Below are 23938 nucleotides of genomic sequence, written 5' to 3' on the forward strand. Positions count from 1 at the left end.
GAGACTGTGGCATGCAAGGGCTTGTTTCATTTTGAAAACTGGCTGAAGGCCTGATAACTGGTCAGTGATCTTCCCCTAGAACCAGAGATACTTCCCTGGCAGACACTGCCTTGGCACACCTGGGCTGGAGTGATGCATTTCACCTGTGACTCTTAGAGCAGAGAGCTAACAGTGGGCCTGGAGGTAAGCTGGTGCAGGGTGGGGTGCCCGTACTAGCTTAGGTCATGCAAGGAACCTGGGGGAGTAGCACGGTGAACCTCTCTTTTGCGGCCTTACTCGCATCTCCAGTGATGAATGGCTGCCTCCAGGTTATCTGTCTGCTCACATTTGACCTCTGTGGATAAGGAGACTTTGTTTAGCATTCCAAGCTGTGGCAAAGAGATGTGAATGGACAACCCCAAAGGAGAAGGGTTGCCAAGTTCCCCATTACAAGCAGGTGTCAGTGCTTCCAGAGAAAGTAATTATAAGTTTGGAAGTGTTCTGATATTCTTTTGTTTAACTTTGCTATTTAACTTACCCCAATAAGCCTTTGTCTTCTCTTTGGAAAAGAACAGGAAGATATTCATACCTCATTACTGGTTCAATGTGATAGTGTGCGTTAACTATTAGTTTCAATGATTGAAATGATCAGGGAAGGCTCAGCTTAACAGATTTTGGAAGGTACACCATAACAATTTATTTTTAGGTTTCCTTTCTCTATTTTGTAGTCTTTGCCTTTTTTCACTTTAGCACTATTTTATAATATATTGTATATGCTTTAAAAATATCCTTCTATGTAGCATAATTTGCTTTTATAAAATACTATAGTTCCACTGTCACAGTTCTAGTCTGAGTTGCATTAATACCCACAGTCCAGAGGATGTGCGAATTTTGGCTCCTTTACCTGAGGGTCCCTTTGTGTTGTTTCAAATGTTTTAGGAATGTATGTGCATTTTTTTTTTTTAAATGTCAGTTGTATGATACGTTAAATTAAAATAGTCTTCCTGGATAAATCCTGGGTTTCTGATTTTCCTTTTTAACAGCTAATGTGATTCTTGGGAATAAAGTTCATGAAAGAGTAGCTACATATATTGACATAAGAAATTAAGGTCTATTTATTAATTTCCTAAATTACTGGGTAGCCTGCCTTTGGCTAACAAAGGTAGTATAGTAGTGGAGTCTCCAAGTAAATTGGGGTTATGACAGAGAAGAACAAAGATTCACCTGGCAAATATGGTATATTTTCCTGGTGTTTCAAATGTATCCAAGGATATTTGGGGGCTACGTGAAGGAATTTACAACAGTATTTTATGTTTTTAAAAACGAGTATATTATGGAGCACAATATTTGATTGGTATGACTTAAATAAAAATGACTTCAAATGAATCTGAAACTTTGGCAGGCTTTTTGAAACTTCTGGTGTAGCCACTCACCCTCTTCCCACTGGGACACTTTGAAGATAAAGAGTAAAATCCACCATTGTGGGGGATTTCAATGACAGCATCAGGAGACATAACAGCAGCTGATCTTTTGAAATGTACAGTAAAACAGGTATTAATAGAAACAGTCAAATATTTTTTTTTCTATTACCCCTCATTTATTAGAAAAGCAAGTATCAGGTACCTAAATCAATAACACATTTTTTAAATGTAATTTTTAAAGTAAGCCTGGGTTCTGGTGAGATTCAATCCAGGGTCATCTGCCTTCGACACCTATAAGATTTCCCAAAGGTAACAGACTCCTACGGATGACTGCAGACGTGCAGAGGTTTCATTGAAACCAGAAGCCTCCCCTCTCCCTTCAACTGGTAGTCCTTCACCAAGTTTGCAGAGTCTACAAAGTAACTTGAAGTGAACCCCCTCTGTTTGGAAGAGATCGTTTTAAATGAAAATCTGCTGTCATTCCACTTTCTTTCACAGTTTCAGTCACCCACATAGAGCAAGTCAGCATATGTGCTATGGCTCTGTCTTTACCTTTCTAGCTCCCTTCCATCAGTGTCCCACATGTCCCCTTTATTCTAACTGTGCCGAGCCACTTGTAGAGTCTCGAATGTGCCCTGTACTTTCATGCCTCTGGGCCATTGCCTGTACTGTTCCCCACCCGGTGTATGTAACTTTCTCACTGATAAACTCACCTGAAATTGTCTTTTCTCTGAAGTTCTTTTTGATGCCATCCTCCCACCTCTAGCTACTAGTAGTAGGTCCTGCTAGCTCATCCCCATCATACCATGAAAATGACTATTTCACAAAAATAAATACTGTATTCTAAATACTTATTACCAAATAATGCCTATTCTGCTGAAAGTTTCTTAGGCATTGTTACATAGAGTTTACCTTTCTAACTTTAACAGTGAGCTCAGAGATTAGCATTGAACAAATATTGTTTTGATAAAAATTAAAATATGCTAATTATTTTAAATCTACACATATAAGGAAACAGAATTTCTTATTGTTAAAATATTAGGCAGACATCGTCTTTTGGAAGTAGACTAACGTAGGTTTTAATTTTACATTTTCTGAACACTAACTTTGTGACTTGAACAATTTACGTAACCTTTCTGAGTCCATTTTCTCACCTATAACATATTTTAAAATAATACACATTTCATAGACTTATAGTGAAGACAAATAACATTCTTAAAATCTAGCATAATATTTGCTGCGATGGTCGATAAGTATTAGTTTCTTTCCTTTTCCTCTCCAAAGGCTTGAATAAAATAAGTGTTTTTTTGTTTGTTTAATCCCTTGTCAACCAGAAAATTAAGTTAAATGGAAACCTGAACCCCCAATTCTCTGAACCTTGTGGTTAATTTTTATTGCTGTGTGTGTTCTGATAAACATTGGTATCTATGCCGATGTGGAGTTAGAGCTGCGAAGTCTCAGGCCAAGATTTTCCTTATGATGCACAGGAACATCCACTGTCCAGCAAACTTCCCATGTTTTTCCTAATCTGGCTCAGATCCAAGAGCTCACAAAATAGATACCATAATTAAGCCTGTCAGAAAATCTGTAATATTTCTGTATCTGTGTAGAAATGACTTTGTACAGCTGGCTTGGTTATTGTGATACACTGGGAAATTTCTTCACCCAACATGTTTCTGAGCCCACTTCCACCCATGGGGACAGGACAAGCCAGTCAGAGTGCAATCATATTAATCTTGACTATGTGGGAACACCAAGTCGTTCAGAAGTTGGAAATTCTCCACACCCCAGTACTTTATTTTCCTTATGGGTTAGCATAGGTTGTGTTTTGCTCTGTTTGATTTTTAAATAGAAAGATTTTATTTTTTGAAAGGGTATATGAACTTCCAAGGGTTCTGTGACCACGTTAGTTTTTTTGATGGGTTTGGAAACTTGTGGGAGAATTGCAAAGAACTAGGACCATTCAAATTGGGAGTTTTGGGCTCTGTCTTAGTTGGAAAACTTAACCCTTAGGTCATTGGGCATCCAAAAAACGTAACTTGGTGAGATTGTTTGGAGGTAATGGGTTTTTATTTGGAAAAAACACACTGGGAATATTTTTGCAAATGAGGCTTATGAACAACTAGATAAACTATAAACTATCCAAGAACTTGCAAAGCTAAGTTTTAACTAAAGGAAGTGAAGGCAATGGGAATAGGATGATGAGCAAAAAAACATGTATTGACTTGTTATTTTAGCCCAAATATTTTGACCCTGATGTCTGGGCGTCATGGCAATTCTGGATCAAAAACGATTGCTCACACTTTTCTTATAGATTAGTTATGAAGTGACTATTAACTGTCACCATTTTGCATCAAGGTGAGCTATTGTAAGGTTCTAGGTAGTGACAGAGGCGTGGTCCAAATGCCAGAAGCTTCAGTGTGCACTGAGGACTGAGTCAGAATGCAGGCTAAGCTGGGACTGCATTTCAAAAAGGTTTTTTTATGGAGAATACAAAATACAAGGGGACTTTTCCCCAGTTTGTGCATTTCTCAGCCAGAAATCAGAGAAGTGCAGCCCACTTGAATTATTCCTTAATGTAAAACCAAAGTGACATCTTGACCATATAATCTTGTTAGGCATAGTGAGTTTTATGTATTTACTTTTTTTTACAACAGTGATTTTTTTTTTTTTTTTTCTATAAGAAACTGAGGAGCACTTCCCATTGAGATAGCTTGGGAAAGTTTGTCTTTCCAATGATTATTTTTGAGTTAAATTCTATAATTAAATATTGGAAAGAGAAAGAAAGGGGTTTAAACCAGCCTGAAAACTTCTTGCGATTTGACAGCTGACTCTAGGAAAGATAACTTAGATCTGGTGCGTCTGGTAATACATGCTGTTGGTTTCACTTTATCAGACAATAGCATTTAGCTATTCAGTTTACATTTGTAGCTGCTTAATGTTCATAACATCATTGTAACTAAGCACTGAGTTGAGGCAAAAGAGGGCTGCTTCTATTACTTCCCTCCCTGTACCCTCTCCACTGACAGGGAAATTTCCTCTGTATTTATTTGTTTTGATTATAAAATTATAATACCTGCCCAGAATTAAACATTTAAATGCATTAAAAAATACAAAAGAAAAAAAAGCATTAAAATACAAAAACAAAATACCCTCCTTCCATCATCCATAGCCTTACTCACAAGAGGGAATAAATTTTACTCTTTCTGATCTTGTCGGTTTTACATATTCACAATACTGAATTACGTATTTGTAACTTGATTTCTTAATTTTTACATTTTAGACTTTATTTACTCCTGAATATGAACAATGAGGAATCTAGCCCTATTTCCATCTCCTCTTTCATTCTTCATGTGTTGTTAATTTTTAAAATTCTTCTAGGGGTTAACTTTACAACTGTTAAATGAAACACATAAATATGTTTCTTGACTCATCAATTTTAGACAGAATCCATTGACTTCACATTGTCTTAGATGAGGAAATAAATGCATGAGCGTTTTTTTCCTACTTCTCTTTGTCCACCTCTCCCTCCCAGCCTTGGTGGCTGCACCTTTGCTTTTCCGTTGCCAAAACTTATTTCATGCATTCTGCTCTGATACTGTAATGACGTTTTCTACTTTAATTGAAAATCAATAAGCAGTATTTACAATATGTTTGTATTGCAAGAACCAAATAGTGTGATTATGCTTCTAGAGAAAGAAATGTAATCCTGTGTTACTAAGCTCTTTACTTGATTGACAATATTTCAAGTTTCAAAGTCATTGCAGAGTTTCTTGCTCTATACTCCATAACTGGTGTAAAGTCATGCCAAATTTTATTTCACTTCATATTTGGGCCACACCTTTCTTGCACAATTCTTTTTATTTTTTCATGCAGGAGCTGGGAAAGAACAATTTGCTCTAGATATTCCACAGCTACTCCGTTCCCAAGTGTCCTATTTATAGCCGATTTCTGCTTCCTGGCTTCGGCTGCATCTGCTGGGCACCAGCAGGAGTGGTAGCTGCCCCTCTTGGTGTGACTGACTCTTGTGGATTTTGGGGGATACAGTCTTCTCTTTGGGGGTTTATTCATCAATGTGACACCATCTGCACTCTTTCTTCTAGGAACTTACCAAAATGTTTTATTTATTGATGAATCTTGTATTTGTTTGGATTCTCCAGAGAAACAAAACCAAGAGGATCTATCTATCTATCTATCTATCTATCTATCTATCTATCTATCTATCTATCTATCTATCTTTCTATCTATCTCTCTATCACTTTAATCTATCTTTATTTATTTATTATAGGATTGGCTCACATAATTATGGAGACTGAGAAGTCCCAAGATCTCCAGTTGGCAAGCTGGAGACCCAGAACAACCAATAATGACAACGCAAAACGTCAGGGAAAGAATTGAAAGTATATTCAATTAAGCATTAAATTCAGTGAGTACCTTTTGATGGACATATTGTGGGTAAATCTTAAGAATACGTTTTTTTATGGTAGTGCTAAGAAAAGTATGACGTAGTTTTTGTCATGTATTCCTCACATGCACTAAGGATGGCCATGGTAAAGGCCTGATCACCAGGAGAGCAGATGGGGTAAGTTCCCTTCTGAGTCCAAATGCAGGAGAAGACCTGTGTCCCAGCTCAAAGCCAGTCAGGCAGAGAGAGTGAGTTCTCCCTTCCTTAGCCTTCTGTTCTAGTCAGGCCTTCAGCACATTGGATGAGGACCACCCACTTTAGGAAGGACAATCTTCTTTACTCAGTCTAACAATTCGAATGTTAATCTCATCCAAAAACACACCCATAGACACACCCAGAATAATGTTTAGTCAATATCTGGGCACTGTGTGTCCCAGTCAAGTTGACATATAAAATTAACTATCACAGATCTCCTTCTCATTTTCAATTCCATTATATATATGAAATGGGAATATATATATATATATATATATATATATATATATATATATATATATATATGACATGGGAATATATATATATGACATGGGATTTTGGAGGAGAGATAAACACAGATCATTTTTTTGAGCCAGAATTATTGCTGGCTTTCTGGTGCTGGGATGGTAACTACCGAGATTATTTATTCTTCTAGGTAATGTCTGTCGGTGCTCATCCCACTTTCTCCTCTGTATTGAAGGAAGTTTCTAGAAATTGCATTCCCCAAACTGTCTTGCTGACTGGCTCCTATTAAGCTCTGCTGGTAGGAAACATTTCAGTGGACAGGAAATATTTCAGTGGGATTGCAAGGACAATGAAGGGGGAAATCTTTCTGCTTCTGATTCCAGACAGAAGGGTAGCCAAAAGGTGAAGGTGGCTGAGTGACTGTGACCTCCAGCTGTGTCTAGGGATCACAGCATAGTGGGAGGCAGTAGTGAGAATGACAGATAACTCTGCACTCCAGCGGCGTTGGCAGCGACCTTAGCAGCAAATCCATATCTCTGTATCGTGCTCCTTCCCCACCCCCTTTACTCCTCCACCCAACTAAAATTTTTCTAACTAGTATCTTGGACTAGATTCACTTCTATATGGAATTTTCAGAGTATTTCTGTTTTCCTGATTGGACTGCGACTGACATACTCACTAACATTATATTTCTTTTTTATTTTTTTAGAGGATGTGATATATCTTTGAACTACAGCATCAGCTCAAAGGGAAAATTAAAGGTAAGAGATGGCCACTAATTTTTATTTCATATTTACTGTTTTCTACTCGCATTAACTCTGAGGTAAATGCTATTATACCTGTTTTGTTTTAGCTGATAATACAGGCTTGCGTGTATTTATTTGACAAAAAATGCACAGTACACACTGACTCTAAATCAGATTCCACTCTTTTCATCTGAGAAAATCATATCGATGTTTGATACAAATCCTAATGAGTTCACGTGGCGTTTGAGTAGCTGGAAGTTCCCTTCATACTTAAACTTCCTTTATCAAATGAGAGGCAGTATAATCACTTTTTATTCTTAGACTGAAAAGATTGTTGGGCTTTGATTAAAATAGTCCAAAAGAGTACAGAGTTCAGCAGAGGTCTCCAATGCAGACAATTCAGGTGGTACATATGCTGGTTATTCTAATAGTTTTTAGACATTAATGTATGTTTATAGCATGGTTTCTATTTGGATGGTCAAAACACTAGACTGAAAAAAAGAAAACACCTTCTCAGAGGATTTTTCTCTTTCCATTAAAGGAAAGTATTAATGAAAAGGAGAAAGGGGATCCTCTGTCACTTTATCATACAGTAGTTCCACTATATGCAACTAAATTAGCGATGGAGGTTTCACCTGCTTGTAGGTTTCAGATAATAAAGATGAGCCTGACACCATTCTCATGTTGAGTTAAGATAACATGTCCTAACTAAATATCCTCTCACCAACAAGGGAGGAAGAGGATCAGCTTAGGAAAGGTTTATCCCTTGGAAAGATTTTTTTGGAAAAGTCTTTCCAGAAAATTACCAAGCATGTTACCCAGTTCCAGCATTTAACATGTGATTTATAGACTGCCACATTCCCTTTGGACTGTCATGTTCCAGCAAGGTTGTTCTTATGTTTTCTTACAAATGTGCAAAAGAATAACACATTTTAGACATTTGCGTTCATATCTATGCCTCTGTTTCCTTCTGCACAAAGCCACATAACCCAGATCTAAGACAAACTGACCTCAGCTCAGGGAAAGAATGGTTTTCTTAGGCACTGCCTGCTTACCTTTGCCATTTCTCTGCTCTTTGACAATTTTTGCCTCACAGGACTGCGAGAGCCGAAGGTAAGTAATTAGAAGTGTGCGTGAACACACGCTGATGTGTTCTGAGAGGAACACTAAGTCCTTGAGTCGTCACTCTTGGGGCTGACTGTGGAGCAACAGGACCTGCCATTTCCAAACACACAGGTTAGGTGTATACCAGCTACCATTCTGTGTGAGTTTTAATATGTCACCGTATGTGTCACTTAGAAGTAAAAGGAAAATTCTTCTCAGGTAAGGAATAAATTGCTGATGATGTGTTTGCATTATATGTGTGTGAGCAATAGCCACTCACCACTTAAGAGTTGTTTCCTATTGCCAAAAGCCTGCTTTCAAATCGTCACAGGCACCACGTGTGTCCTGCTGCATGCACTGATGGTTTACGTCTTGACAAAATAATATAGCAAGAGATTGTCAGTGTGACTTTAATTTTGCTTTCAATTATCCTTAGCAGATTCATAGAGGTACTAGTGTTAGAAATGGGAGTGTTTCTAAAAGTAAGTTTTGTTACTTTGGTAATATTAACCAAAAAAAATAGAAAAAAAAGGAGGAAATGTAAAGGCTATGTGAAGTAATGGAGCATTTGCCGGGTGTGTTTCTCCATCCTTTTAAATTGAATCAGGGACACTGAAGTTTGATACATCTGGATCAATGCACTTACCTGGTTCTTGTTGAGTTTTCTCTAAGATCAGAGTAATTGTTTGTTTGTTTGTTTTTAACTAAAGTTTATTGGGGTGACAATTGTTAGAAAAGTTACATAGATTTCAGGTGTAAAATTCTGTAATACATCATCTATATATTGTGTTCACTATCCAGAGTTAGTTCTCTTTCTATCACCTTATATTGAATCCCCTTTACCCTTATCTACCACCCTGCTCCCCACTTAACCTCTGGTAACCACTAAACTATGGTCTGTGTCTATGAGTTTTTGTTTCTTCATTTGTTTCTCTTGTTGTTTTGTTGTTTTCAGTTTTATATACCACATATCAGTGAAATCACATGGTTCTCAACTTTTACTGTCTGACTTATTTCGCTTAGCATAATTATCTCAAGATTCATCCATGCTGTTACAAATGGTACTATTTTATCTTTTGTTATCGCCGAATAGTATTCCATTGTGTGTATATACCACAACTTCTTTATCCATTCATCTATCAAAGGACACTTTGGTTGTTTCCATGTCTTGGCCATTGTAAATAAAGCTGCAATGAACATTGGAGCACATATATTTTTATGAATAAATGTTTTCAGATTTTGGGGGTAGATTCTGTGTTATCAAAGATGCCCCAATTGGATTCATGATAAACAATGAAACAACCAATCACAGGCTCCTGTTGTCTGCTGTCATTGCCATGTGCCTTTTGGCCTCGTGGTCACAAGATAGTGGCTGTGTCTCCAGCATCAGAAGGTAGAAAAGGAATTTTTAAAAAATCTTTTTCATGTAAGATTTTGCATTGTTTTTTGTGGTGGTTGTGGTTTTTTAGGAAGGGGAGACTTTCCCAGCAGATACCACTTATAGCCAATTGGACACAATTGTCTTAAATGGCTGCTGCCAGCTCAAACCTAGATGTGAAAATTGGATGTTGGCTTCCCTGCCTCTATAAAGAAGGCAGACAAGGAGGAAGATAAATAAGAATGGGCATTGAGTGAGTCACCCTACAGTATGCCCTACCAATGCTTGTTTAAAGTTTTCATCTGAAAAGTTTCTTGTTAAAAAAAAACAAAAACAAAAACATGGTATTGAGACACTAACATGGGGACAGAGCCAGGAGTGCAGTTTCCATGCTCTTGGCCTCACGTGGAAAGGTGCTGGCTCAGGTAATAAATGGCCATCAACTGTGATTGGATGGCCATCAGCTGTGGCTAATTGGCTGTGAGCTGTAACCAGTGAGCCAGGGAGGGATTTCTGGGTCATATAGTAATTACATTCTTAATTTGTGGAGGAACCTCTACACTGCCTTCCATAGTAGCTACACCAATTTGCATTCTCACCAACAGTGTATGAAGATTCCTTTTTCTCCACAGCCTCTCCAACACTTGTTACTATTTGTCTTGTTGATGATAGCCATTCTAACTGGGGTGAGGTGATATCTCATTATAGTTTTTATTTGCATTTCTCTGGTGATTAGTGATGTTGAGCATTTTTTCATATGTCTATTGTCCATTTGTATGTCCTCTTTGGAGAAATGTCTCTTCAGGTCCTCTGCCCATTTTTTAATTGGATTGTTTTTGTTATTCTTGTTGAATTGTATGAGTTCCTTATATATTTTGGATACTAGCCGCTTATCAGAGGCGTTGTTTGCAAAAATTTTCTCCCATTCAACTGGTTGCCTCTTTATTTTGTTGATGGTTTCTTTTGCTGTACAGAAGCTTTTTAGTTTGATATAGTCCCATTCATTTATTTTAGCTCTTACTTCCCTTGCCTTTGGAATCAAATTCACAAAATGCTCTTTGAACCCAAGGTCCGTAAGTTTAGTACCTATGTTTTCTTCTATGCAGTTTATTGTTTCAGGTCTTATGTTTAGGTCTTTGATCCATTTTGAGTTAATTTTGGTACACAGTGACAGATATAGCAGTCTAAGTTTAATTCTTTTGCATGTGGCTTTCCAATTCTCCCAGCATCATTCATTGAAGAGGCTGTCTTTTCTCCATTGTATGTTTTTGGCTTCTTTGTGAAAAATTGTCCATATTTATGTGGGTTTATTTCTGGGTCCTCAGTTCTATTCCATTGGTCTGTGTGTGTGTGTGTGTGTGTGTGTTTCTGCCAATACCATGCAGTTTTGATTATTGTTGCCCTGTAGTATAAGCTAAAAGTCAGGGAGTGTGATACCGCCAGCATTGTTCTTTTTTCTTAGGATTGCTCTGGCTATTTGGGGTCTTCTGTGGTTCCAAACAAATCTGATGATTTTTTGTTCTATTTCTTTAAAAAATGTCATCGAGATTTTGATGGGAGGCATAATAGTTTTGTTGTTGTTGTTGTTGTTTTACTTAACGGAAATCTTAATTTGCTAGGCAAAACTCTTATTTGAAAACATAATGTGCTTAGTTAATAGCCGTGTTTCACAGAACTCGCCCAGTTATGTTTAGTTAGACCTGTGTAAAATGTATTCCTTGAGAAGTATAGAATTCTTGCAAAAAATAGTGGGCATAGACAGCCATAAATAGCTGAAATACCTGAGAGATGGCATATGACAAGCAAAATGGTAGAGCTGGACAGTTCCTGAAAAATCACATTTTACAACACTTTCTTTTTGCAGATACAACAATTGAGGCCCAGCAAGGTTTGGTGGCAATTCAGTATCACCCAACTACTAGTAGCAGAGCTGCATCTAAAAGCTGTTTTTCAAAATTAGTGCCTTATTTAGCGTTAGTGTTTCTAAAGTTCTTGTTTGGCTGGAGGAAAAGTCTTTGAAACATGAGATGGAGAGGTGTAGGAACTGTGTGTGGAGGAATGTCAAGTGCAGAGTGATTGCTGGATACGGTCCAAGAATCATTCACGTTCCTGACCTTCCCCGGTTGCCCAAGGGAAAATACATATTTAGTTTCTGAAGATTTAAGGTAGTAAACAATATGTCTTAACATTCTTTGTATGATAAATAGAAGCTGTGAGGATGGCAAACAATTTCCTAACCCAGAATTAAGACATATGTTGTGATGTATGTGAGGATATTTAAGGGTATAATAGATGATACAACTGAAATCAGAACTTTCACTTTTCTATTGCTTAAATTACCCCAAAACAATTAATTATCCTCAGAGTAATAAAGGCATGTATGGGAATTTCCATCTAATACACACGCACGTCTTAGCATATTTCTCCTTTAATCTCATGACAATAGCCTCTTTAGCTACAGCTCATAGAAGCTGTCAGCTAGATGGTGTGAGAAAGCTGAAAGCATGAAGCAAACTCAAATAAGAGTCTGTGAAAGTAATGCCCAGTTAGGAAAGAGAGCACGTAAGAAAGTCGGAAGTTCAGAGGGACAGAAGGGCCCTGCATCAGGATGGGGCTCTGCGCCATTTGTGTGTGTGCTCGCGTGCATGTGTATGTTTGAATGGGCAGACTCTTCTCCATTTCAGTTGTGTGCTTATTTTCTTCAGTCACCATCAACAGAAGAGACATGCAGATCTTCAAACCTGTGGACTAGAGCTGAAATATTTCCACTCAAGTCTTTGAATTACTCAGATGAAATGCCTGGTTCTCAGATCTGCTTTCCATATGGACGGCAGGACAGGGAGATAGAAATGGATGCACTGGGGGGAAAAAACACACAGAAAGCAACCCTCTGTGTTTCCCTAAAGGTCATGGGAGTCGAGTTCATTGTAAATTAAGTGCCTGTAAGATGGGGGGAAACAGAAGCCCACAGTGTGGATTAAAGTCCAGAAGTCAACTTTTTCCTTTGTGTTGACTTGAGCTGGGGCGGGGGGGGGGGGGGGGGGAAGAGGAGTATGGGGAGGAGTACTTTCTAAACTTAAAGGTGTATTCCTCCTCCCTGTCACATTCCAAGCCATGCAAAATTATCCAGGGTGTGATTTCCACAAAGCAAGGCCAAAGGTCTTTGACAATCACAAAGAAGGGGGTTTTCTCTCTTCATTGATGTTAACAGGACCTTTTCTTGTCTCTGGACAACTTCTGTGAAAATATGGCATTTGGAAGCTATAGGGCATAGTTCTTTCTTTTCCATCTCATCCCCCTTTTCTTTCCTTTGCAAGTTAATTATTCCTTATAGGTAAGAGACAAAGTAGTTTGAAGGATTGGGCCTGGCATTAATTGATGGGAGGAGTGGAAATGCTAGAAAACTGGACAGAGAGGATAAGAGCCCTTTGGGAAGCCCCATGCAAAAACCTCTGCAGGAAATAGCATTTTAGCAAGCAATAAGTTTAGATGTGTTCTTTCTGTCACTTCATTTGCCTATTTGGGCTCAAGCAAGAAAGCATATATAATGCCATTTCTGCTTCTTTTTGTCACATGTAAGTGCAAGGAATGAGTTTTGACTTAAATTGGCAAGTGTTTAGGATGGGAGGGGGTGGGGGAAAGTCAATCAATCAATTTTTGTAGCTAGCTATTCATTGCCAAGTCAGAGATGAAAACCAACTGAATTTCTAAGAACCCTAACATGCAAGCTAATTTTTCTAAAATTATATTTGGGAGCAAGTGTGAACAGAGATTAATATGATGAGATGCAATTTTCATTTTCCTCCAGTTATGACTGTTGCGATGGCTGGGAGCAAAGGTAGTTAAAGTTATGCGCTAGCTGCACAGCAGAACAATTCCTCCTGCTCCCAGAGTGTCTGTCTGAAGGTATAAGGTTGCTTGTTAAACTTAGGAGCATATCTAGGGATCTAATTAAAGTGTATCAGGCTCCTAGCATGTTGATATGGAATTTTACACTGGTGGAAGAGAAACCATGAAAATTTATGAAATCGTGTTTAACTCTCATTTGCAATTTGAAAGTGATGTTCTCTCTTTCTCCTCACTTTATTAATAGACACATGCATTTTTGTCCTTTTCCTATTTCTTTTTTTATTAAACCCTTTATGTAAGTGGTTTTGTTTTTTTGTCATAGTGTTCTTATTCTCCTGAAGCTGTTTTTATGTCAGCAAGATGTTAAGGCTCTTTGATGGAAGACACGTTAGAGAAGAAGTACTTGGCTAACTCATTCCTTATTACTCCTGGAATGCGGCAAGCTTCAGTTTCATTCGACAGAGTTTACACAGCTGTGCATAAGGACACTGAATGAGGCCTTGGAGTTCACTCACTCAGCAAAATAAATCAATCAACAAATATTTATTGGACATCGCTGTTGATAGAACAAGGTATCTAGAGTTGGAACATATTACTAAGCCACAGAGAAAGAATTTAAGCTCAAAAACTAATAGTCACCAAATATTGTGGATAATTATTTAGGAGGTGCTCAGAGGAGTTGGGTATGTCATGAAAAGATCTCTGTAAAATTGTGCATGTTTTGTAGCGTGATAGATGCAATCGAGTAGCTGCAATCGAGCACCAGGAGTCCTATTGGATCCCCCAAATAGAACAAACTGAACAAAGAAACAAACAAAAACATCAAAAGACCTTCTTTAGAGATACAGGGTTGATGTCTTTGAGTGAATTTAACTTCTTCAGCTATACACGGTACAGATAAGCTTTGACTAAAAAGTGGAACAGATAAAAAAAACAGCTGCCTTATAGGAGGTTGGCTCTGTGGATCAACATAGACACATAGGACTGAGCCAAGCTACAAACTCCCTAAGTGTTTATCAAGGGTTTCCAAGAAGTGTTGGCCCTGCCTATGGTCTGGGGGACACGTTTTGGCACTCCGCCAGGCAGCCTGAGGAAAATGCTGATTCCTGCATGTCCTAACAGCTGCCTTCTGAAGTAGTACTGTCAGGCACAGCTCTAGACAGCTTAGGCATGTTTTCTTATTGAATTTTCACAATAGTTGGGCTTAACTCTATTTTTATAGATAAGAAAATTAAGGCTTAAATAGGTTTAGTAAGTTTCTCAGTGTCAAACAGCTAGTAAGTGGCAGTCAGGATTCCAATCTCGGTTTTACTGGAAATCCATGCTTATACCCCCAACACATACTTTCATCAACTTGTAAAAGCTTATCCTACTTGACATCATGTCTGATTTTATGAACAGGCTCTTTAGATTTATGTATGGGTAAAGTATGGTAGAAGCATTTAGAAATATAATGCATCTTTACATAAAGTTGCTGTCATTTCTCTCCCTTCTCTGTGCTCCCCTATCATGGATTTTATTTCTATATAGTTATTTACTTTATGTGTTTTTATCACCCATGATCCTATTTCCTCCTCTAGGATATATCTTGATAAACAAGTGTTTATTGAATGAAAGGATAAATGACTATTTCCCAAAACAGTAATAGCTAGATCCTTACCCATCATCATCAATATCATTTTTTTTTTCCATTTAATATTTGGCCACAAGACAAGATCGATAATGTTGAGGTTCATTGTGATGTCTAATCTAACTTCTGGCTAATGGAAAAGGTTCTCAAACGGGGCAGAGAACTATATCTTACTTTATTTCTATGTTCTAAGCATCATCGTTTATAGTTTTTGACAAATAGTATGCCCGATAATTATTTCTTGAATGATTTAATCATCATTACCTTAAAAAATAATAATAAGCATTTATTCCATAACAACTACATGTAAGGCACTAAGTTAGGGGGTGAATAGAATGCAAGAAAACACAATAATAATGGTGGTCAGTGTTCACCATGTGTTGTGCCCCGTGCTGAGTACTTTCTTTCCATGCAGTGTTGCACTGAATCCTCCAGAAAACCTCAATGTTGGGGAAACTGACTTCTAGAGAAGTTAAGCAAATTATTTTCCCACGATCACATAGCTAATAAGTGGCCAAGCCTGGATTCAAAGCCAGGCCAAGGACTCTAAAACCCAATAGTTCCAATTGTGGTAGAAATCCTTTTACCTGATGTTGAAAATGTTACTTGTTCATAAAACCATCAAAAAAGATGCATAATAATTAAAGATGTTTTCTCTTAACTTAAAACATATAAATCCACATAAATCGACCAAACTTTCACTGTAAAGCCAAGCTTTGCTATTGCTTATGGATCATTCTCTTGGAATTCTATGTTGTCTTTCTTGCACAAACCACACCCACAAAGCCTTTTCTACAATTTCCAGTTTCAGTTTCTATTAAGTGGATCCAGAACTTAAAGACTTTTGAAAACAGTTTTCAGCACAAAATCATTCCAGATTTCTATGATGTTTTCCCCCTCAGTCTGTTCAGTTGCTTCATAAACACTGAATCCAAGAGTATTTTTTAAAACAACCTCTCTTTATCAAGTGTCTTCAAAGCCTTCAATCTAGTTCTCACACACAACAGTTCTCCATTGAATGCCTATTTAATAGGCTTAGTCATAAGATTCAATTGCATAATTAAAAAAACAAAAATTATAGATAGATCTGGGAATAAATAGATCTGGGAATAAGGCAACCAAGTTTAATAAGCAAACAATTCCACTGGTGGCAGCAGGGGATCAACAAGAGACTGGCTGGTAACCATGAATATTCAGAGTTTTAAGGCTTCAATGAATGTTTTAGAGGCGATAGATACTGATTTAGTTGAGTTTACCTAAGGAAACTTCTACTGTTTTACTCACATGTATTTTTCTTTAACAAGCATTGATATAACACTATGTGCCAGTCTTAGAGCTTTACAAACATTAACTCATTTAATCCTTAAAACTACTCTTTGGGTACATACTATTATAGTCCCATTTTACAGAAGAGGAAGCTGAACCTCTGCTACCTACGGTGCTCAAGGTCATGCGCCTAGTAAGTGATAGAGCCAGGATTTGACCTCAAGTACATGCTTGTAACCCCTTCCCTTTCAAACAAAAGTCATTGTACCTTTTCTCCAAAAGCCTACAATTCAGAGAGAAAGGTCACATACAGAGGGTGCCAAACAAATGTATACACATTTTAAGAAAAGAAAACTGTATTAAAATTGTAATACTCAATAAAAGATGAATACAGCTCACGTTTGACGTCTGCAATTACAAGAGGTGCTCAAAGTGGTTACCATCAGCGTCCAGACACTTCTGATTACGGCGAACTACTGCTTGAGCAAAGTTGACCAAAGTGTCCACTTGTATACATTTTTCTGGCACCCCCAGTATACTCCCTGTACAAACTTGCATGTGATAATTACCTAAATGAGGGTTCAGGAGTTCACTAACATCCTCTCTGCTAGCGTTCAGTAACAACACACGTGAATTTTCAGTTAGCATTTGGTAAGCGTCTCTTTTATAAAAGCCAGTTTTCATTTCTCTTTCATTTTTCCTTCCCTAAATGATAATAATTAACAAGGACCTTCCATGTTCTTTGGTTAAGCCACTTTCTCTTATCTCTTTACAACCATTTCCTGTATATGTTACTATTCTTTATGGCTTTCAGGCCCTGGAGTGATAAACTGACCACGTGGGGAGAGGGCTGAGGAGCACACTGAAAACTCTCTGGAATGTTGTCCTGGCAGAGCACCGCAATCCTTTTATCTATCTCTCAAGGATTATGCACAGTAAGCCCCACAACTTCCTGAGATTCGGGGTTCAAGGTCACAGACTAATTTTCATTTCCCAATCAAAGTACAAAGTTTAATCTGAAGCAAACATTTTTTTCTTTTGATGCCACACAAACTACTGCTATGGTCTTTATTTATGGGCCTGTAAAATGGAATTGGATCTGAATTCTTAACAACTTTTGACTGATTATGACCTCTTACACTCAGAAAGTGGTTCTGAGCTGTCAAAACACATGTGCAATTTGTATCAAAGAAAATGTTTCTGTTGCATTTTAAAAAAACCCCACTTAATATTTATTTTACGTAGATAATATTCACATGGATCAAATATCAGAAGTACCAAAGTTCCACAGGAAGTCTTCCTCCTAACTCTGTCTCCAAGCTACCTAGCCCATCTCGGGGAAGCACACACCATACCCCATTGCAAGGAACATTTTTAAAATAAATATTTAAATAGTGTGAAATGTACTAATCAATAAGATGAATGGCTAAAAATAGATAAGAAGATGAATATTTAAATGTCACATTAGAATTAAACTATTGCTTCAAAATATCAATTTTCTGGAAACTTCTTGGCATCTTAACATGTCTGACAGTACAAGAATAAACATTCTAACATAAAAGTACAAAGACATGATCCAACATTTGGAGTCTAAAAGATGACTTTTCTAACCAGAACACATATTAGGGTGCATTTTTTTTTTCGTTATAATGAATTAAAGTTAGATGATGGTAGTTGTATAGTGGAAGATAATTAAATTGTATTATTTAATGCTACCTCTAATAAATCAATTTTGAATCTTATATTTTGACTCAATTACAAATGTAATCAGGGGTCTTTTGAAATATAATAAAGATGCTTAGAACTCTTCATGGAGATGTGTTAGGATAAGAAAGGAACAAAGCAGCATTGGTGTTCATAATCACATAATTCTCGGTGAGAACATGCTGTAAGATGTTTATGAATCTTCAGTGTGAAAAAGAATGTGACAGATAGCAATCACTTATATTTTATTTTTCAGAGAGGACAGTGGATTTCATAAGCAAAACCCTCAAACGATGTGTGTATATTTGGTTTGTGAGTCAGGGCTGCCTCTGCATAAAAGGAAATGTAACCTATAATTTAATTATGATTAGTCATGCTTATGGGGGTAAGAAGAGCATCACCGAGTTCCACAGAGTCTCCCAAACTCATTTATCAGTTACATTATCCTTGCCCACCCCCAACTTGATAATTTTTAAAATAGTAAAATTGCTTGAAGCAAGATTAGAAGGTATGAATTTCATTTCCTTTCATTTCTCCTGCTTTTTTCTAGCTGTTGGTCACTGAGACAAGCAGCAGAGAAAGAAATCAGGGGTTGAATGTGCTTAAAGGAATCCACAAACTTGAGTTTAAAAACGCCTCTGAATATTTGATTCGATTTGAATAATGAGTCTCTTGTTATAAACACTACATTCAAAACTCATATATACTGAGTGTTGCCAATTGCCAGGTTTAAAATAACAACTTGTGTCTGGGGTTTGGTGTTATGATGACATTTATTTTGCTGTGGCCATCATTGTCATCACCATCATCAACGTCATTATATAAAATCTTTTTGCTATGTTGTATATGACCGCATTGTAGGCCTTGCCCAGGCCGTATGGCCCGTCTATTAACAGTTATGTCTATGTCTGTGTGTTCCAGCTCTCAAAGGATGGTTTTCATGACTCCAACAAACTGATCTTATAATCAGGGGTCAATGACCCCTGGTGATCAGTGTAGCATCCATCATGCTTTATGCAAAAGCACAGTTTATTTGAGATGAAACACATGAAAAAAGTGAAGCAAATGATATGAGATGAGAACAAAATTTCAGTAGTTACTTAACACCTTCTATATGTCAGGCATCATTCTGGGTGTGAAATATGAGGGTGAATGAGGTCTACACTGTCCCTGTCCTCATGGTAATTGTGCACCATTGAGAGAAAAGGAAAGTACAAGAAGGACTCTTACAGGGAACCTACAAAGGTCTGTGCAAAATACTTAGTGGGAGGTCTTACTCAGGCTTGGCAGGTGGGGCATGGGGAAGGCTTCACCAAGGAAGTGCTGCTGATTTGAGGCATGAAGAGTCTGTAAGACTTAGGCAAACTCCAGAGGCTGGGGAATGCCACGGGAGTGCTAGGAGAGAAACCATTCTATTAAAGGTACGGAGCCTCAAGGGAGCAGTAGTGTCCCGGAAATGAAAGACATTCAGTGTAGTAAGCAAAAGGGCAGGGAAGGGGAAAGTGGTGAGAGGTATGGCTGGAAAGGCAGGCAGCAGCCAAAGAAGATCATGCAGGACTTATTCTTGTAGTGAACTTGGTAGTGAATTTGGACATTAGTCTAAGATCAATGAGAAGGCACTGACGAGTTTCAAGAAAGACAATAATATTATTTTGTTCGTATTTTTAAAATTTCAGAATGACTGGAGTAGGGAAAACAGATCTGTGGTAGGTCAATTAGTTAGGAAACAATTAAAGCAATCCAAGTGAGAGATGATGGAGGCAATGATGACAGAAAGGAGTAAATGATTTTTAGGAATATATAGTAAATATCTAGATTTATCAATTCCTTTGGCGAATAAGAGTTGTGGTGGGTATGAAACCTAAGAATCAAGTCTGAGTTCCTGGAAGATGACTCAGACCATGGTATGTTTTAATTCAGGTGTTGGCCAGAAATCCAAGTGGAAATATCCAGAGGACTGTTGGATATAAGGATCTCAAATTTAGGAGGTAAATCTGTGAAAAGCTGTAGAATTGGGAATCATCAGCACATAGCCTTGATAATAGATGAGGGTTTCAAGACAGTGTGTGATAAGAGAGAAAGGCAATTCTGAACAGACTTTTAAGGAATGAACAGAAGAAGGGTTCTAGACCAGAAAGCCAAACCAAACCTCTGTAGTGATCGATTGTCACTACATGGAGATACAACTCCCATGTGAAAAGTACACTTCCTGTACCAGGAGGAAAGAGGACACTCTTATGAGCCCAGAGATGGCACTAGGGAAATCTGCAAACAAACCTTATTTTGTTATTTTCCTCCCACATATTTACCTTCACTCCATTTGCTGACCCTGGAAGTCTAAAGCTGCTTTCCTTTGTCCTGTCATTTCTCCACAACTTAGTTCTCCTTTGTTGAGATGCTATAGAAGCTGAAATTCTGATATGTTATTTTGAGTTATTTCTGTTTTTGGTTTCTCGCCTGTGACATGCACTGTACTGATTAATAAACTTTATTTTTAATCTTAAGAAAAAAAGAGGCTGGAAAGGATGGATCAGAAGAGGAAGAAAAATCTAAAGAGGTGAAGAAGATGGACCATGAGTGCTTAGAGATGGGAGCGTTTCAAGGACAGGCATTCAGTGATGCAGGAAAGTCTGAGTGACTGAAACAGTCCATTGCTTGTGAAAACAAATCGGTCACTGTTGACGTTGGCAGTTGCAGTCTCAGTGAAGCAGTGGTAGCAAAACTCCAGTGGCAGGGGGATAAGATGTAGGAGGTAACGTAACGGTGACAGTAAGTATAGGTGGCACTTTGCTTGTGAAAGGGAGAAATGAAACAAATTCTTTTATGAAAGTTAAACTCCTTATAAGTTAAATTTAAATAGTGTTCAGTATTGCACAATATTATGTTTAAAATATAAATGCTTCTAGAAAACATTTCAAAGGAAATGCCTTACTCTCCAATTCTTAAATATTTTGAATTTGTGCCCATGCTTAGTACTCAGAATTCCTGTTTAGCAGATTCCTTTTCAACTTAATTCATTTCTCTTAACTGGAAAAGTCAAATGTTTCTTCTAAGGGCATATTTGTTTTCACAAACATGGGGCTTTCAGCCATTTTCATCATCAAAAACCTTTTAGATTGCTGATTTACATAGCCAACAAAGAAAGAGTACTTGCACTGCTCAACACTAATGAGAGGAAAGGTTTTGATATGCCTTTATACCTTCCCTAATATTTTGTCTCTTTTTCCACTGGAAATATTGAGCTACCTTAAAGCCTGATTAATTGAACCTTCTTGGTTTACAAATGAGGAAATATGCTTAGAGAGCTAGTGTGTATCCAAAACCAGAATATATAAGTGAAAGAATGGGTGCCAGAACCCAAGTCTCAATGATTTGGCTGCATAGCCAACCTTTTCCCATTGACTACATGCCTAATGTTGATTGAGTCCCTTTCTAACCAGAAAGGTAAAGTTGAAAAAAAAAAAAAAAGATTCCTCTCCTTTATGATACTTATTAGATAATTATTAGTGATCATTCCTTTATGATATTTATTAGATAATTATTAGTGATCACTTGAATTTTACATGCAATGCCAGATGCTTCTATAACATCTGCTCATGTTAACAATCTCTACATGGGATCAAATACAAATTACTTCAGCAGGAGTGCTCCTTAGAATTAATTTTGACCAGAGTTTGTTTCTTTACCAAACTAAAAGCCATGTTATCACTTCTATTGGATGAGTTAACCAAGCATTTAAATAAAGATCTAAAAGAGTCCTATGACTGAAAGTATTAGGCAGTTCTCCTAAAAGTGTTGGGCAAAAACTTTGCCAAACACTGTAGATATTGGAACAATTCTGCTTCATAATAAGAAGCCACTCTAGAAATGAAGCAGGAAATGTGCTCAAAATCCATCTGTTGTGGTGGTTTAAAATAAGAGAGGAAATACTTTCAGAAGGAAAACTGGTGAAGAAATGGTTGGAAAAAAAATAATACTAGAACCAAAATGATAGTCTTGGCTATTGCAATGAGTAGATTTGGAAGAATTATGCAAATATAAATATAAACACACACATACACACACACAAACACACACACACTCAAGACTCACACACTCCTGTTTAGCTGCAAGAATCAGTGATATCCTGAAATTAATATGAGGATCCCTTAAAAAAACAAACAAACAAAACTGGAAACAAAGAAAGTAAGAATGTTTTCTGTATATCTCCTTCAAAAGAACTGGGTCCCAATTTCCCACACACCGTTGACTGAGCCCACAAATTATATATTCTATAAAATCAACAATGGCTTTTTATAGTTTAGTAGCAGCTTCATACCTACTTTAAAATTTAGAGACTGACAAAACTTTGATGTATTTTATGTCTCTCTGTTTTAACTTTGGTTATATAATTTAAACTGCATATACCTATTTTCTTAGCAAATCTTTCTATTAGATGTAATGTTCTAATAAAAAAAAATTCACAGAGAAAAAATAATATTCATTTGAATAGACTGACAGGAAAAAAAAATTCATATGAATAAACTCCAAAAAATCCAAATACTGCAGGGAAAATGAAGTCATTTTTCTAGATCAAAATATTAAATAAAAATGGCAAAAATTTAATCACATAAGAATTCTAAAGAAATGACTTATTTTGGAGAAATAATCATGATTGAATCTGTATCACTCGACTTGAACTCTAGAAGACAAAACTGAAAATGGAGAGGAACTGAGAGTGTTCTTGTTTGTGTTGTTTTCTTGGTTCAGTAAATGATAGGATACTAAACAGAATATGTAGACAATGAGGATTTTTGTTCGTTTGTTTTACTTTGTTTTAGAATAAGAATAGAGTAGCCTTAGAAACAGATATAGTGTGAGAATTGAGGAAACAGTATAAAATTGAACCATCTCACAGAAAGTGCTGGTAACATTTTAATATGAATGAATGTCCTTTTGAAAGAGTTAGTATACCTTTGTTCAGTTTTATAAAATATTGGCTTATGTTGCACACGTTTATAGTGTTCAAAGTGTGTTCGCTTGCTACATCTTTTTTAATTTCAAAACCTTTTTGTGAAGTAGTCAAAAAGTTATAACTATCAATTTTTAGGTGAAAAACCTGAGGCTCAAAGATTAAGTGTTTAAAGAGGCCATCTGAATCTTCATACAATATACTTTGTATGTACCATTCTGGCATTATTCTGAAAAGATTCATAATGCTTTTGACTTAACTCATTTATCCTCATCGTATTTGTTAGAACAGGATACATCCTCATGGAATGCAACAACAACAACAACAAAAATAAAATAAAAATATGACTTTATTATTAATATTGATTAATTATGTTTTAATACATTCTATCCTTTATTTGTAAAATATCAAAATTATGCCATAAAATAACAACTGTAGTCTTCATATTTTTGTTTACCCATTCATTAGTATTTAGTCTGGATTTGGGCCATTTATCCCAGGACTGGGGGAAATGGTCCCTTCTGAGTTAAGGAAGAATAGTATCTATGGCATGCTTAAAAACAAGATTGCAATAAGAAGTTAAACTACAAATCAATCTTCTTTTTGTTAGTATACTCCAGAAACTCTAAATAACGTCAGTACTAAATACTCCCTTCTGCGCTGGTGACCTGTCCCACCACCTACACTCCACGGTCCTATCCCATGCATCATGTATGACATTTGAATGTCTTCAGCAGAGTCCACCTCAAGATAATGTATGTCATATAGTTTAAAGAGGCAAGGACTATTTTTCCTTTAATTTGCCTTAACAGTGAGAAGCTACAACTCAGGTTAAACACTCAATGATAATACTTTCCCACAGATATGCCTTTATAAAACATATATGTAGTGTAATTTCATGCAAGTTCATAATACCATTAATATGACCACTGAAGTTTACATGTGCTTTTTCTGCCTGAATGTGGCTCACCCACGCAGCTGCCTCCTTGCTCCTTCTGGACCTC

General features: G+C 37.0%; 1 long non-coding RNA gene across 2 annotated transcripts; it reads left to right on the plus strand.

Moving 5' to 3' along the window:
* On the plus strand, window positions 1-23370 carry LOC141572243 (uncharacterized). 2 transcript variants are annotated; one of them, XR_012497536.1, is made up of 6 exons: window positions 1-183; window positions 5689-5826; window positions 7016-7067; window positions 13706-13955; window positions 17094-17214; window positions 20489-23370. It is a non-coding gene; the product is annotated as an uncharacterized LOC141572243 (long non-coding RNA). The 2 variants fall into 2 exon arrangements; XR_012497535.1 differs by lacking the exon at window positions 20489-23370 and having other exon boundaries at window positions 2-183; window positions 17094-18021.
* The last annotated feature ends 568 nt before the right edge of the window (window positions 23371-23938 follow it).

This window comes from Rhinolophus sinicus, linkage group LG01 (assembly GCF_036562045.2).
Source record: "Rhinolophus sinicus isolate RSC01 linkage group LG01, ASM3656204v1, whole genome shotgun sequence".
In the NCBI taxonomy this organism is placed as follows: Eukaryota; Metazoa; Chordata; class Mammalia; order Chiroptera; family Rhinolophidae; genus Rhinolophus; species Rhinolophus sinicus.